The following is a 13,003-nucleotide window of genomic DNA, read 5'->3' on the forward strand; positions in this document are numbered from 1 at the left end:
GCCCAAATGTTTACACCACCATTTTACAGCTCAAGCCTCTGCGAGCCCAAGCCAGCTGACATAGGCCAGCAGTAGGTGTTTAATTGCAGTGTAGACATATCCTGTAGATTTCTACACCTATCACCTGTTAGAAGCTTTTGTTTCCTCTCTGGGAGAGTTTCAACCTGCTGCCAAGGTTCACTGCGGGGAGGGAAGAGAGATAAAAGGAAGCTAAGGTGGTGGCCATTAACAGAGAGATTACTTAATGTTCCTTTGTTAACAACTTTCTATTTCAGTTGTCCTTGCTCTGCTGATCTGTACACATTGTTGCTTACGAACTCTATTTTGTAAGCGTACTTGTAACAAGTAATGCTTACTCCCACTGAACTCAGTGGGACCAGTCGTGTGAGCAGGTATTCAACATAAGGGTTGCAGAATCAGGTTCTAGTTAATTAAGCCTCGTGACATCCTGTGTGATGGGTGAATATCACTGTTTCAGTTTCTCTCTGTAAAATGGAAACATGGAGAGTTTAGGTGACTTGACTAAGATCACGCAAATCAGTGGCAGAGCCAAGAAAGCCCCAGGAGTCCTGGTTGCCTCTAGTGCATTCTGATCTCACTTTATGTCCTAGGAGTTACCTGTGTCCATGAGGGGTTTTTGGGGTGATGGTGGCAGAAGATTTAGAGCCTGATTCTGATCTCATTAACATTGGGGTACCTCCATTGATTTCAGTGGAGTTACACCTGCATTACACAAAGTCAGAATCAAGGCTGTGGAGCTAAATTTTCAAAAGAGCTCAGGGCCAGACCTTCAGGTGCTCCCTCTTCACAACTGGGGCCACATTTTCATAAGACTTTGGCTCCGATTTAAGCATTTAAATAAAGTCCAGTTTTTCTAACTGCTCAGCGCCCAGCAGCTACCACTGTGATACTTATGCCCATTAAAGTCAATGGAGTTGTATCCAGTTACAGCAGTACTGAACTAGGCTCATTGTCTACCTCTGCTCCCCTCCCTACCACCTTCCACTCATCTGTCTCCAGCCTCTGCTCTCTCATTCCATACAGTCTCACCACTGCTGATTATTAGCACCTTTTCTTATGCTTCTCCTGTGGCATACTGGATAGCGCACTAGCCTGGGTCTCAGGACTCCTGGATTCTTATTCCTGGCTCTGCCACTGGCCTCCTGGGTGACCTTGGGCAATTCGTTTAATCTCTGTGCTTCCAATTTGCCATCTATAAAATGGGGATAAGGGTACTGGCCTCCTTTTTAAAACAATTTGAGATCTACTGATGAAAAGTGCTATATGAGAGCGAGCTGTTATTATATTTATTATCTGCTTTCTCTAAGGCCTTGTCTACACTGCCACTTTACAGCGCTGCAACTTTCTCGCTCAGGGGTGTGAAAAAACACACACACACACCCCTCCAAGCGCTGCCAGTAGCACTGGTAGCTACTCCCCTCGTGGGGGTGGTTTTTTTACAGCGCTGGGAGAGAGCTGCCATGGCAGCGCTTTAACGTTGCTAGTGAAGACATGCCCTAACTCCCTACTGAAAAGTTTGGAACCAGATCTTTTCCCCTCAGTCCTGTACAAGTTAATAAGAATGGGAGAGAGAAAAAATATGTCTTAACTCTGTGATATTCAAATACATATATAAACATATATAAGGAGTTCTGTGATACGATTTGTATCAAAAATGCAAAGTGAAATAAAGCTGTTATATTATGGTATGATAAAGGTAAGTGTATGGTTTGGAAATGGTTCGGGAAGAGGAGGATTCATGGTTATCTTAAATGGCCGCAACTTGTGTTTTTAAATTATGTCAAGGGCATCTAGAGTATCTGGATGGGTGCCATTGCAGCACTCCTATAAATTGGAACAAATACATTCAATAAATGAGGATGCTTCCGACTGTTCGGTGCTAAATGGGACAGATCCGCTGGTAACAAAGTCTTGACTAATGATTTTATTTGGTGCACAGAAGAACGGATAACTTAAGCCAAAGATCCACTTTTGATGATGATTCAAATGAGCCACGTCCAAGTGAAATATTCCTTTCTTCTGAAAAACTGAGCACTCTGTTCTCAAAGAACACGTTCCCCTATGACAGGCACACACTGTGGGGTGCTGTACTTCATGCCAGAGACGGAGGCAATAACTGAATGTGCTGCTGCATACTACTTACTGCAGGGATTTCTACCAGCCCACTGATCAACCAGTGGCTAAACTGCCCTGGTCATGGGATGGAGGGTTGTACTCTCTGAAGATAGTGCCAGGAATCAGGCCTTGCGGCAGAGCCAGTCTGTGGGCCCTAACAAACACAGCTGGCCTGTTGTAGGTTGCCTGATTGGCTACATTGCCTGACTGGAGGAAAGAGCCAGCAGACCAGCTCTTTAGCCCAGTAGCAGCCATTGTTCAGTGGCTGCTCTAAGCATTTGCTCACGGTTGTGATAGCTCCCGCTTCTTCCCAGCCCTGCCTCACTCCAGGTAATCCAGTCGTTACCCTCAGCACTGATTCCTGACTTTGGACTCCGGCTCTGGGCTGCTATTTCTGGCTACCAGCTCCAGTCACTAGACATGACCACCCATGTCCTGGTCTCTGACAGTCTTTGAGAAGATTTGCCATTTGGAATGCTCCGGGTGGCACCAAAGCTTGCTTATCAAAAGTATCTTCATAAGCCCAATTTCCGAGCCCCATCAAAGAGGCATGATCTCCAGCAGAGAGTTAGGGAAACACACACACATACACACACACACACACACACACACTGCTCCTTGCTACCATCCTTCAATGGGAGCCTCGCGCCAGATACAGGGAACATCATAGTTCCATGTTCCACCAAGCACATATCTCTGTCTCACTACCATGTTATTAAACAGCTAAGAGAAGGCAAAGTAAATGAGAGACCAATTGAGATGCGCCCTGGAAGTGGCCAGCAGGTCCAGCTCCTAGGCGGCGGGGTGCTGAGCCAGTGCTCGGGCAGCGCGCAGAGCCCTGTGGCCCCCCTGCCTAGGAGCCGGACCTGCTGGCCGCTTCTGGGGCACAGCGCGGTGCCCCAGGACAGGTAGGGACTAGCCTGCCTCAGCTCCGCAGCACCGCCGACACCTGGTCACCCTATAATTTATACAGCATGCAGGGCCTGTTGGGATAACCAGGCCTACAAGTTCACCCTAATTGTAAGCTCAGGTGTAAGAACTATATGAAAGTTCATAAGATGTTACTATAACAAATGTTGCTGGAAAGTAGGTCAAGTTCCTTTCAATAATGAATGTTATAAACAGATGCAAGAGGACTAGACAGAGAGACTAAACTAGTCCTAACAAAAAAGGCCTTAAAGAAAGACTTTAGGGGGAAAAATAGGGAAGAACAGACTGAGGCTACTGGAGCAAGCTTGACTATCATGGCTGCCACCCCAGTAGTCTGCTTCATCCTAATCCTGAGGGATGTCCTGATCAGATTGGGCCAGACAGAGGGACCCAGATGACATCGCCGCCCCTTCCAGCTCCAGCTGATTCCCAAACACCAGCTGAGATGAAATGGGATTGGACGTTTACAACAGCTCCAGCCCATCTCATTTAACTTCTTCTCTTTCCCCCCAAGAGACAGTTATTGCCATCTTTGATACCATCTAAGAGACTGTCAAACAAGGGTTTTTTTCCTTCTAAAGCTCTCTCCAGCTAAAGAGAAAGGGAACAAGGGAGGTTGTTAAAATGAAAGCCTGATTTAACACTTTACATTTCAAATCCTTTAACTGTTTTTCCTTCTTATCTTTAATAAAAGGTTAAAAGGATTTTTACTGTTGTGTTTGCCATGGTACTAAGCAGACTGAGGTCTCTGTATACCAAACCCCACATCTTGTTTAACACTGTTTAATGTTAGACAGTGACTGGGTTATGTTAATACCTTTGGCCCCCTTTATTCCATCTAAATTAATACAACAGGCCACACAATTGAGTGAAGAAAGGGCATGTGTGTGTTGGGAGCTCCACCCTCTTCCCCCCACCCCAAAGCGGGAGGCTCCATTCTGGCAAGAACAGGAAAAGACACAGACTGCAATAATTTAGCTTGGCCCTGAGGGCTTCAGTATATCTTGCCTTAACTTAGGTTTTCCAGTCAAGTAGGCCTGTCATTAAACTTGATTGACCTCTGCCTGGCCATTAGCTGGATGCTAGTTCCTGAGCAATGCCAGAGTAATTGGACATGATTTGTTGTGTTAACAGTAGTATATTACCAGCTCTGAACGGAATCAAGTCTCTAGAAATTTCCTTGCAGCCAGGGATGTTGGAACTAGGGTGACCAGACAGCAAGTGTGAAAAATCGGGACGGGGGTGGGGGGTAATAGGAGCCTGTATAAGAAAAAGACCCAAAAATCGGGACTGTCCCTATAAAATCGGGACATCTGGTCACCCTAGTTGGAACAATTTGTATAGTGGAGGTGCTAAGAGTCATTGAACCAAACTGTTAACCCTGTATATGATGGAAACCACTTCAAGCCAGGGGGTGCTGCAGCACCCCCAGCACTGTCTAGTTTCAGCATCTATGCTTGCAGCTTCTCTACTCTCTGAACTAAGCAGGGAAAATGCAGTACAAATTACAGGGCGCTTGTCTGTTGGTGCATAAAACCCAGAGCAGCCAGGACATTCAAGATTAAAGCCAAACCCTTAGAATTAGGTTACTCTGTGATCCATTTTTTAAATCTGCTCACCCATATGGTTACATGACAATGGTTACTGCAGGCAAAAAACCCACTGCTTTGGGAGCGCATGTGTGTCTAGAAAAGGCCAGGCACATGAATCAGTGTTCATTTTACAAACACATGCCCTCTCCTGAGCGGTGTTTTGATTGGCAGTCTGGAAAGCATCAGTGTTGGCAGGATGAACATTGTCGCTATGGTACACCAGAGACGGACACAACCTAACATAACCATCTCGCTGAATGGATGCACAGTTTAAAAACTGATCAACTAAGTGATGTAACCTTAAGTGTCCCTATCTGTTTTGTATTATACATGTGCATATACAACCCTTGACAGATAGGGCCTGATCCAAAATCCATTGAAATCAGTGTTAGGATTCCCATTGACTTCAATGGACTTTTCAGAAAAGATTTGTAGACTAGTAAATAGGGGCCTGGATGCAGCAAAGCACTTAAGCACATGCTGAAAGTTAAGCAGCTTCTTAAGTGCATTGCTGAATCAGAGCCAAGAAGACCAATGAAGTACACTGGACCAAAACCATGTGCACCTTTACAAGTCAGAGAACCAATCGTTCTTACTCCCACTGGTATCAATGGTAGAAGTCCCATGGACTTTGGCAAGATCAGGATCATATCCAAGGACAGGCATCTTCAAATCAATGTGTTTGACTAGGAGCCAATGCAGCTCATTCAAAATAGGGAAATTTTCCTCCCATGGGAGCCATGCTGGAGCTAATCCAAAGTCTTATCAACCAAACTAGCCCATCCGGAAGTACTGTGGTGAAAGGAACACTCTCAAGGCTGGCACTATAAGCCCATAATCATCCCTAGACCCGCTCTTACTTTAATTGGTGAACATACTGTGCCATCCACTTGCCTCCACTCTTCTGAGCAGGCCATTTTGGAAAAATCCTGCTCCTCAGGATACTCTTGTTAAAGCAAGTTAACTTGGGAGCTTTGATCTTCTCTCCAGAGCCAGTACTGGGACCCACAAATCTAGCAGCCAAGCAGAACCCCAGAGAGGTCATTTGGGCCCAGATCCTCAGCAGTATTTATTATCTAATTTATGTATCTATTTGTTTATTACATGTATTATCATAGTGCCTAAGAGTCCCAGTCATGGACTAGGACTGATGCGCAAGGTGCTGTACAAACAGAACAAATAAAAAGACAGTCCCTGCCTCAGTTTAGTCACCTAACTCCCACTGATTTCAAATTGATTTGAACCAATGGGAGTTAAGTGACTAAATACCTTTTAGGATCTTGGCCTCGGGGTCTTCCGCCCCTCAAACCAAACCTCATTAGAGGCCTGCAAAAGTTCTGTCTGCCCTTTTCCCTCTCTTTTCTTCTTCTTCTTCATGAACCTTAGCATTCTTCTGTGGTTTGGCCAGAACCCAGAGGGAAGCATTGGACAAAATCTTTAGACAGAGCCTTTACTCATGAGAGTTCCAGCCCAATTCTGCAAACTCAAGGGATTCAGAGAAGCCTTGGGATTGATGAATGCTTATCCAAACTGCATGTGTAAACTATATAAGCTAACTAAGAAGGTTCTAGCAAGAGAGAAATGGGATTTTAATTTCACATCTGAAGAGCAAATGATAAATGTGCTTTCCTCCAAGATATTGCATTAAGTCTGATTAATTTCACTAATATACTCCAAGCAGTTTTTTTCCCCCAGCATGAGTGTTCTTGGCTCCCTGGTCTTTGAGAACAACTGCTAGGAGACAACAAAAACCATAAACCCAAGCTATAAATCAGAGTTGTCAGTCTTCCCCGCCCCATTGTGTAAACAGAAAAAGCCTACACGATTATTATTCAATTTTGTTAGTTGGCTCCACTCTCCTTCTCTTGAGACAATTCCCTTTCGCAATTAGATTTAGGCGATATGTGACGACTGTGCTGTAAGCAGAATGGAGCTTTAATTGTAACAGCAGTCTCATATGTGATCTTGCCAGTTTGGGTTTTACAGATTATTGCTTTAAGCATTTTAATACCCAGAAAAAATAAGTCAGGAAATGCTGACTGGGATCCAAAGCAAAACAGATTCCAAATGTGCAAGGCTGCTGATTGCAGTATTTGGAGCTCATGCTCTTCTTGCTGTCTGTACCTCTGCCACTACAGAGATGTCTTAGCAAAAGCCCCACTTGAATTAGCTTTTCCAGTCCAGAAGAGGGATCACGTTAGATTGCTTTAGATTAAGTCACGATTGAAATTTGCAAGGGCAGCCTTTCGAGGCAAGATTATTTCCCTGGTTTCTTCTGGAAAGGGAAGATGAACTTAGATGGGTCCATAAGACACAAATCCTGCCTGCTGAGCCTCATGCATGAGCTGAGAGACTGCAAAGTGAGCAGAGAAACACCACACACCAAATGCTTTAACCAGCTGCAGAGCAGATATACCCTATGAGTTCAACTCAACTCCCCACCTTCCAGCACAACCAGGCAGGTCCAATGGGTGATCAGGTTTCCACGCCCTATGTGCACCATGAGACAGTCTGCTCCATGGGAGCGCCCTCCAGATCAATGCTCCTTAGAGGTGGGAAGAACTATGCAGATCTCCCAGTCTTTATCTCCCCAAGCACAAAACGGTGCTGCAAACTCCAAGACATTAGATGCCTGGAGTAGCAGCCACAGAGTGGATTTGCTGTTACCTCTGGCTAGAGAGAGGAGAATTCCTCTCTGTGTCCCTGCAGAGTCTTCAAGGGTCCAGCCAAGATGCTCAGGCTGGAAGCAGGATTTCTGCCTTGGAAAAGAGACGTAGGGTGAAATCCAGAACTTGTGAAAGTCAATGGCAAAGCCGTTGATTTTAGTGGGGCCAGAATGTTACCTAGAGTCCATACACCTTTTCCTGTTGTGAACTGAGATGTATATTCAGGTGAGAAATAGCACTTCTTTGACTGCAGCCAAGAAGGCTGAGATTTTCAAAAGTGCTCAGCATGGGCCTATCTCTGCTCCCGACAACTGACTCACCGACACCACTGAACTGTCTGGAAAAGCCCTGCCTAAATGTAGGCCATCACTGTGGTTACAAAAAAACCAACCCACATTTCTTCCAAAGAAACGGCATGGACCAAAATCAGAGAAATGGAGCAATTGATTGCCAGTAACTGGAGGGAAAACGGGTCAAATGGGATGAACTGATTAAAAACAACAAAATCTTCATACAGCAGACTCCTGGTTTTCTGAAACCTTATTATCTGAACCTGGGCATTAACCAAATCCCTTCAGATAAGAAAGGGATTTGGATAATGCTGAGGTTCGGATAATAGAGAAAAGACACCTGGGGAAAGTCACCCTGCTGCAGAATGGCAGTGCAGGGAACCCCCTGCAGCCCCATCAGTCAAAGGAGGGAGTGAGCAGGGCCATGACAGAGGAGATACAGAGGGCTCCTTCCGCTGCCACTCCCATCCTCTCAATTATCCGAACTCCCGATTACCCAGCCAAACTCCTTGTACCCCATGCTAATTGGATAATCAGGAGTACACTGGGCACCTTTTACTAAAAAGTTCATGTTTTCAAAACTGACTCGGAGATTTGGCTACACGATTCCTACCAGAATCAATGGGATTTGTGTGGCTAAATCATCTAGCTGGCTTGGAAAATCTACAGCAGTATGTACCCCTGCTTTGACGTGCACCTGTTCTAGGATAGGCAGGGCGGTCTAGTGGACAGGATACTGGATTGGGACTCAGAAGGGTTCTATTTCTGGTTCTTCCACTAGCCTGCAGGGTGACCCTGGGCAAGTCATGTCACAGCATTGTGCTTCAGTTTCCCCATCTATAAAATGTAACAAATAATGATACTTCCTATGTAAAGAACTCTGAGGTCTACTGATTGAAAGCACTATATAACAAACAGTTACTTTCATTATTATTACCTAAACTGCTCTAGTCTCTTTGTGTTTGGCGCTCTCCCTTTTAATGATTATGCAAGAAAATAATCTGTGGTGTGAACAAGTATCTTTAATAAAATGTTAGGAACTAAAAAGAGCACTTTCTAGCCATATCTGTCTGAGCCTGAATCAAGGTGCATGAAATCAGTAATACGTGCAGGTGTTCAGCACCTCTCAGGTTTAAGCCAAAAGAGATTTACTGCTAGAAGCTGGAGAATAAGGGCTTGTCTACACTACCGCACGGGGTCGATCTAATATACGCAACTTCAGATACGTGAATAGCGTAGCTGAAGTCGACGTACTTAGATCTACTTAGCGCGGTGTCTTCACTGCAGTAAGTTGACAGCTGACGCTCTCCCGTCAACTTCACTTGCGCTCCTAGTTCTGATGGAGTACCGGAGTCAACAGGAGGGTGCTCAGCGGTCGATTTATTGCGTCTATACTAGACACGATAAATCGACCCCCACTGGATCGATCGCTGCCTGCTGATCCAGCGGGTAGTGTAGACAAGCCCTAAGTGAGGTACAGGACAGAGTGTAACCCACACACCTTCTGGGTGTGGTGTCCTGTCCCAGCTATTGGCACCAAGACCACTTAGAGAGAGATTAATAAGTCTCCTCTACAGCGTTAGCTAAGAACCATATGGCTTTTAGATCATACAGTAGAGGCTCATGTATCCCGGTTCGATCCCGCCTGCTGACGACCGGGGTCTGTTGGCATTACAGGAGCACATCTGAATAATATTATCTGTATCTTCAGCAGGGAATTTGAATGCTATCTGCTGTTTTTTTAATCGGAGTGTAATTATATTAACATCTTGGTGTTAGGATTCAGGATTTCCTGCTATAAAAAGCATTTGCGTTAATGGGCTCACTATCAACAACAAAGGATTCCGCAGGAGCTACTGTTACAGTGAAAGCATGTATTGTCACTGCCGTGTGTGTAAGTGCTGTTTGACCTTCCATGTGCATTCAAGCTTGGATTCAGCAAAGCAGGTGGTAAACTTTAGCTTTAAGCCAGTGGGTCTTAAGCATTTCCCTAAGTTCTTTGCTGAATCAGGGCCTTGGGGCTGTCTACTTTATGAACAAATCTGTTCAACTGTGCAGCCACCTTTTTCCAATGTGTTTGAGTTACTAACATTTTCTACATCTCAGCATAGCTGAAAATTAAGCCGCATACTGGAAGCTGGAGAGGACATTCTGCCCAGCATCTTCTACAAACTGCAGAAACTGCTCTTAGGGATCCCCTGGAAGAATTATTTCTTCAGATTCCTATGTCTTAACAGCAGCAAGCTGCTGCTGTCACTACCACCAACTCCGCTTTCCTTGCATGAGAGAGCAAGACTGTAAAGGTATATTTAACAGAGTGGAAAACAATTTGCATTGTGTGCATCTAGCCTGGATGCCACCAGAAAGTCATCCCATCCACACGTCTCATGAAAGTCATTCTCATCCACACCTCATTTCATGGGACAATAATCATTTGAGGCCCTAAATAACCTCGCAAACTTGGTGTCCTCTCATTTTAATTGCTAAAAATTATTTACATTAGAAATAAGGGCTTATGAAACTGAGGTTCTAGGAAGAGTTGTCGATATAAAAGGAAGGAATTCTGCAGTATTTTATATTGCCTGCATGAATAATTATTGTGAGTCCTTCTGTGACGAACTGGGACTGTTCTTAATGTGGTCTTTGAATGCTGAGTGGGGAGGTTGGCTGGGACGGTCTGCATTGGGGGATGGGAGACTGGCCTTGAGGGAAGATACCTGAACATGCAACATGAGAACCCAGGAAGGGGGTTGGAGGCGAGGTGACACCTCTGCCCAGGAAACTGGACAAAGGCTGGGGGAGGAGCCAGGAGAGGCGGGGTGAGAGACGCTAGTGGGAGTTGCAGTGGTCAGGAGCTGGCTGGTGTAATGGAGGTGAGCCCAGACGGGACTCTGACCCCCCAATGGGGCTGTGGTGCCCCTGGGACCCCAAGCTGGACCTAACTGGGCGGGGGGTCCTGTTATCTGTACCTGCAAGACCTGTCTTGGACTGTGTTCCTGTCGTCTAAATAAACCTTCTGCTTTACTGGCTGGCTGAGAGTCATGGTGAATCACAGGAAACTGGGGGTGCAGGGCCTTGTGTAGCCCCACACTCCGTGACACCTTCATTCTGGGTCTCAGTCACACACTGGATGTTAGCTGGTTGAGAATTGTGTTCCCACTCATTGTCCCTTCACAAAATTACCACAACCATCTGCTGACAAATACAGCACTCACCACTTCCAAACCTTTACATGAGATGGAGGACGTTACAAATAATTCTGTATTGACTCTTCGTCTGAATTACAGTTTTCATCCTGTGGGTGGCACAAGTCCACCAGGTGCCTGGAAAATCTGCTTTTTGAGTAATAGGGTTGACCTTAGTCCTAAAATTTGGACTATAGGCTATAGTCCTATAACAGGCCTTGGGGTTCCCAACTAGTACATATTAATTGAGAATGGGGTCAGCCTCAATTGAGCCCCATACAGAGTCTGTTTTCCCCTTTGAACACAAAAAAGAATGGCTACATAGCAGTATTTGCTTCAAGATCAGTTCTGCCCATTGAGACAAGAGCATTAACAAGCCCTGCATTTCTATACACTCCCTGCTGGCCTCATGCTTTTTTATTTCTGAGTCTGCTTTCCTTCCGCCTCATAAATCATCTGGCCAAACAAATCATAGTGCAGAAGTCATTCTATGTTCTGTTCTGCGTGATGAGTGTGTATCATTCCTCACAAGGCCATCTGCGCACATAGCGTTCTGCAGAAAGAATAGCCACCCCCAAAACTGTCTTTCAGAATGTCGCAAGGAATGTTCTTACCCTAATGATGGTCGGATGGGAGTCCTTCCATTGACATCAGTGGGCTTTGGATCAGGCCCTGAATGAAAGAAGCCCCACTCGTGTAAAAATCATGTGACACACCCAAGCTAATCAGCTCCTACTATTCCAGCCACTCCAGAGTCAAATGCCGTATGGAGCATATTCTCAGCAGGAGATGTTGGGACAATTTATACCTGCTAAGGATCCGGCCCTGTGACCTCAACCTTTGTATTCCCTGACCAATGCTAAATTTCCCGCCACAGTTCCACTGAGGGAAGTCCCGGTATTTCTAATCTGTCCTGCTGCCGTCTCCTTGAAGCAATTGGCTCACATCAGACAACAAAATAAATGTTAACCCACATAAAAGGCTGGGTCTGAAGCATGTCATGGTTCCTAAAATATCCTGCTCACTGGGTAATGTGTGCTGTTCTAAGGTCAGCCGTATGTGGGTGGACATTAGGTTTGAAAATCTCCACTTAATACGTTCCATATGACGAATATCTGTGTGTTTACAGGGAGGGGATGATAATGGACTTTGACTTTTGGACAGGCTGGAGGAAGATTTCCTTTTTAATTAGAATGGGCTGACAGCTGTAATTTTAAGAGCATAATTGATGGCCAGGGCTTGTTTACACATGAAAGTTGTTCTGGATTAAGGGAGGGTATGAATTTAAAGTGGAGTAACTCGATGTGTGGACACAGACCTTATTCCAGAATAAGGATACCTTTTCCTGATGTAGCTTAATCCTCTTAAACAGCTTGGCAGCATGGAAGGCTGAGACCCAGCCTATCATGCTCACTGTTTCCTTGTACTCCTCCGTCAGCCTCTCTGTATCCATCTGTTCTCTCGTGTTTTAGACTGTGCACATCTCTGTGTTTGTACAGCGCCTCACACAACGGGGTTCTGGTCCAGGACTGGTGCTCCTAGGCACTATGGTTACAATAACCGTTGTCACCGTCCAGCTTGAATTTGATTAAGTCGTAGGCTGTCATGGCAAACCCCAAAGTTGTAGCTGAGCTAGTCACAGCCAAATGGAAATTGCCAATGTTTGGGATTATATTTTACCTAACACCCATGTAAACCCTATTTTGCCTCACATAGATTATGCTAATTGATATGTGTTAAATTACTGAAGAAAAGCCTTATTTCTGATTGGCCAATTGCCTCCCAAACATTGCTATTGTCTAGTCTGTTTTAAAGGGCCAGTGCCTCCTGTTTAGCCTTTACAAGGTAGAGTGGGTATAGTCAGAGTACACGAAATTTGATGTGTTTCCTCTCGCTATTTATGGTTGTTTAATTCAGATGTTTTCTTGCATTTTAGGAAATGACTCATTTATTTTTGCTCCAGGGTAGTTTGGCCAAAGAGGATATGGGTTTCGATTTTGCAAAACTTGGTCAGATGGGGCTATCAGTTTGTAAATCCAAATCCAAAATGAAGGGTGGCTTGGATCTAGGTTCCAATTTATCTAACATCAAAGTATCTAAACCTGAAGTTGAGGGTTTGGATTAAGATTCAGGTTTTAACTCTCTCTTGTTCAACCTTCCCCTACAAGAAAGAGCTTGCAGACAGCTTCTCTTGATGGGCTTCA

The sequence above is a fragment of the Terrapene carolina genome, unplaced genomic scaffold (assembly GCF_002925995.2).
Source record: "Terrapene carolina triunguis isolate 2854851 unplaced genomic scaffold, T_m_triunguis-2.0 Scaffold192, whole genome shotgun sequence".
Classification (NCBI taxonomy): Eukaryota; Metazoa; Chordata; order Testudines; family Emydidae; genus Terrapene; species Terrapene triunguis.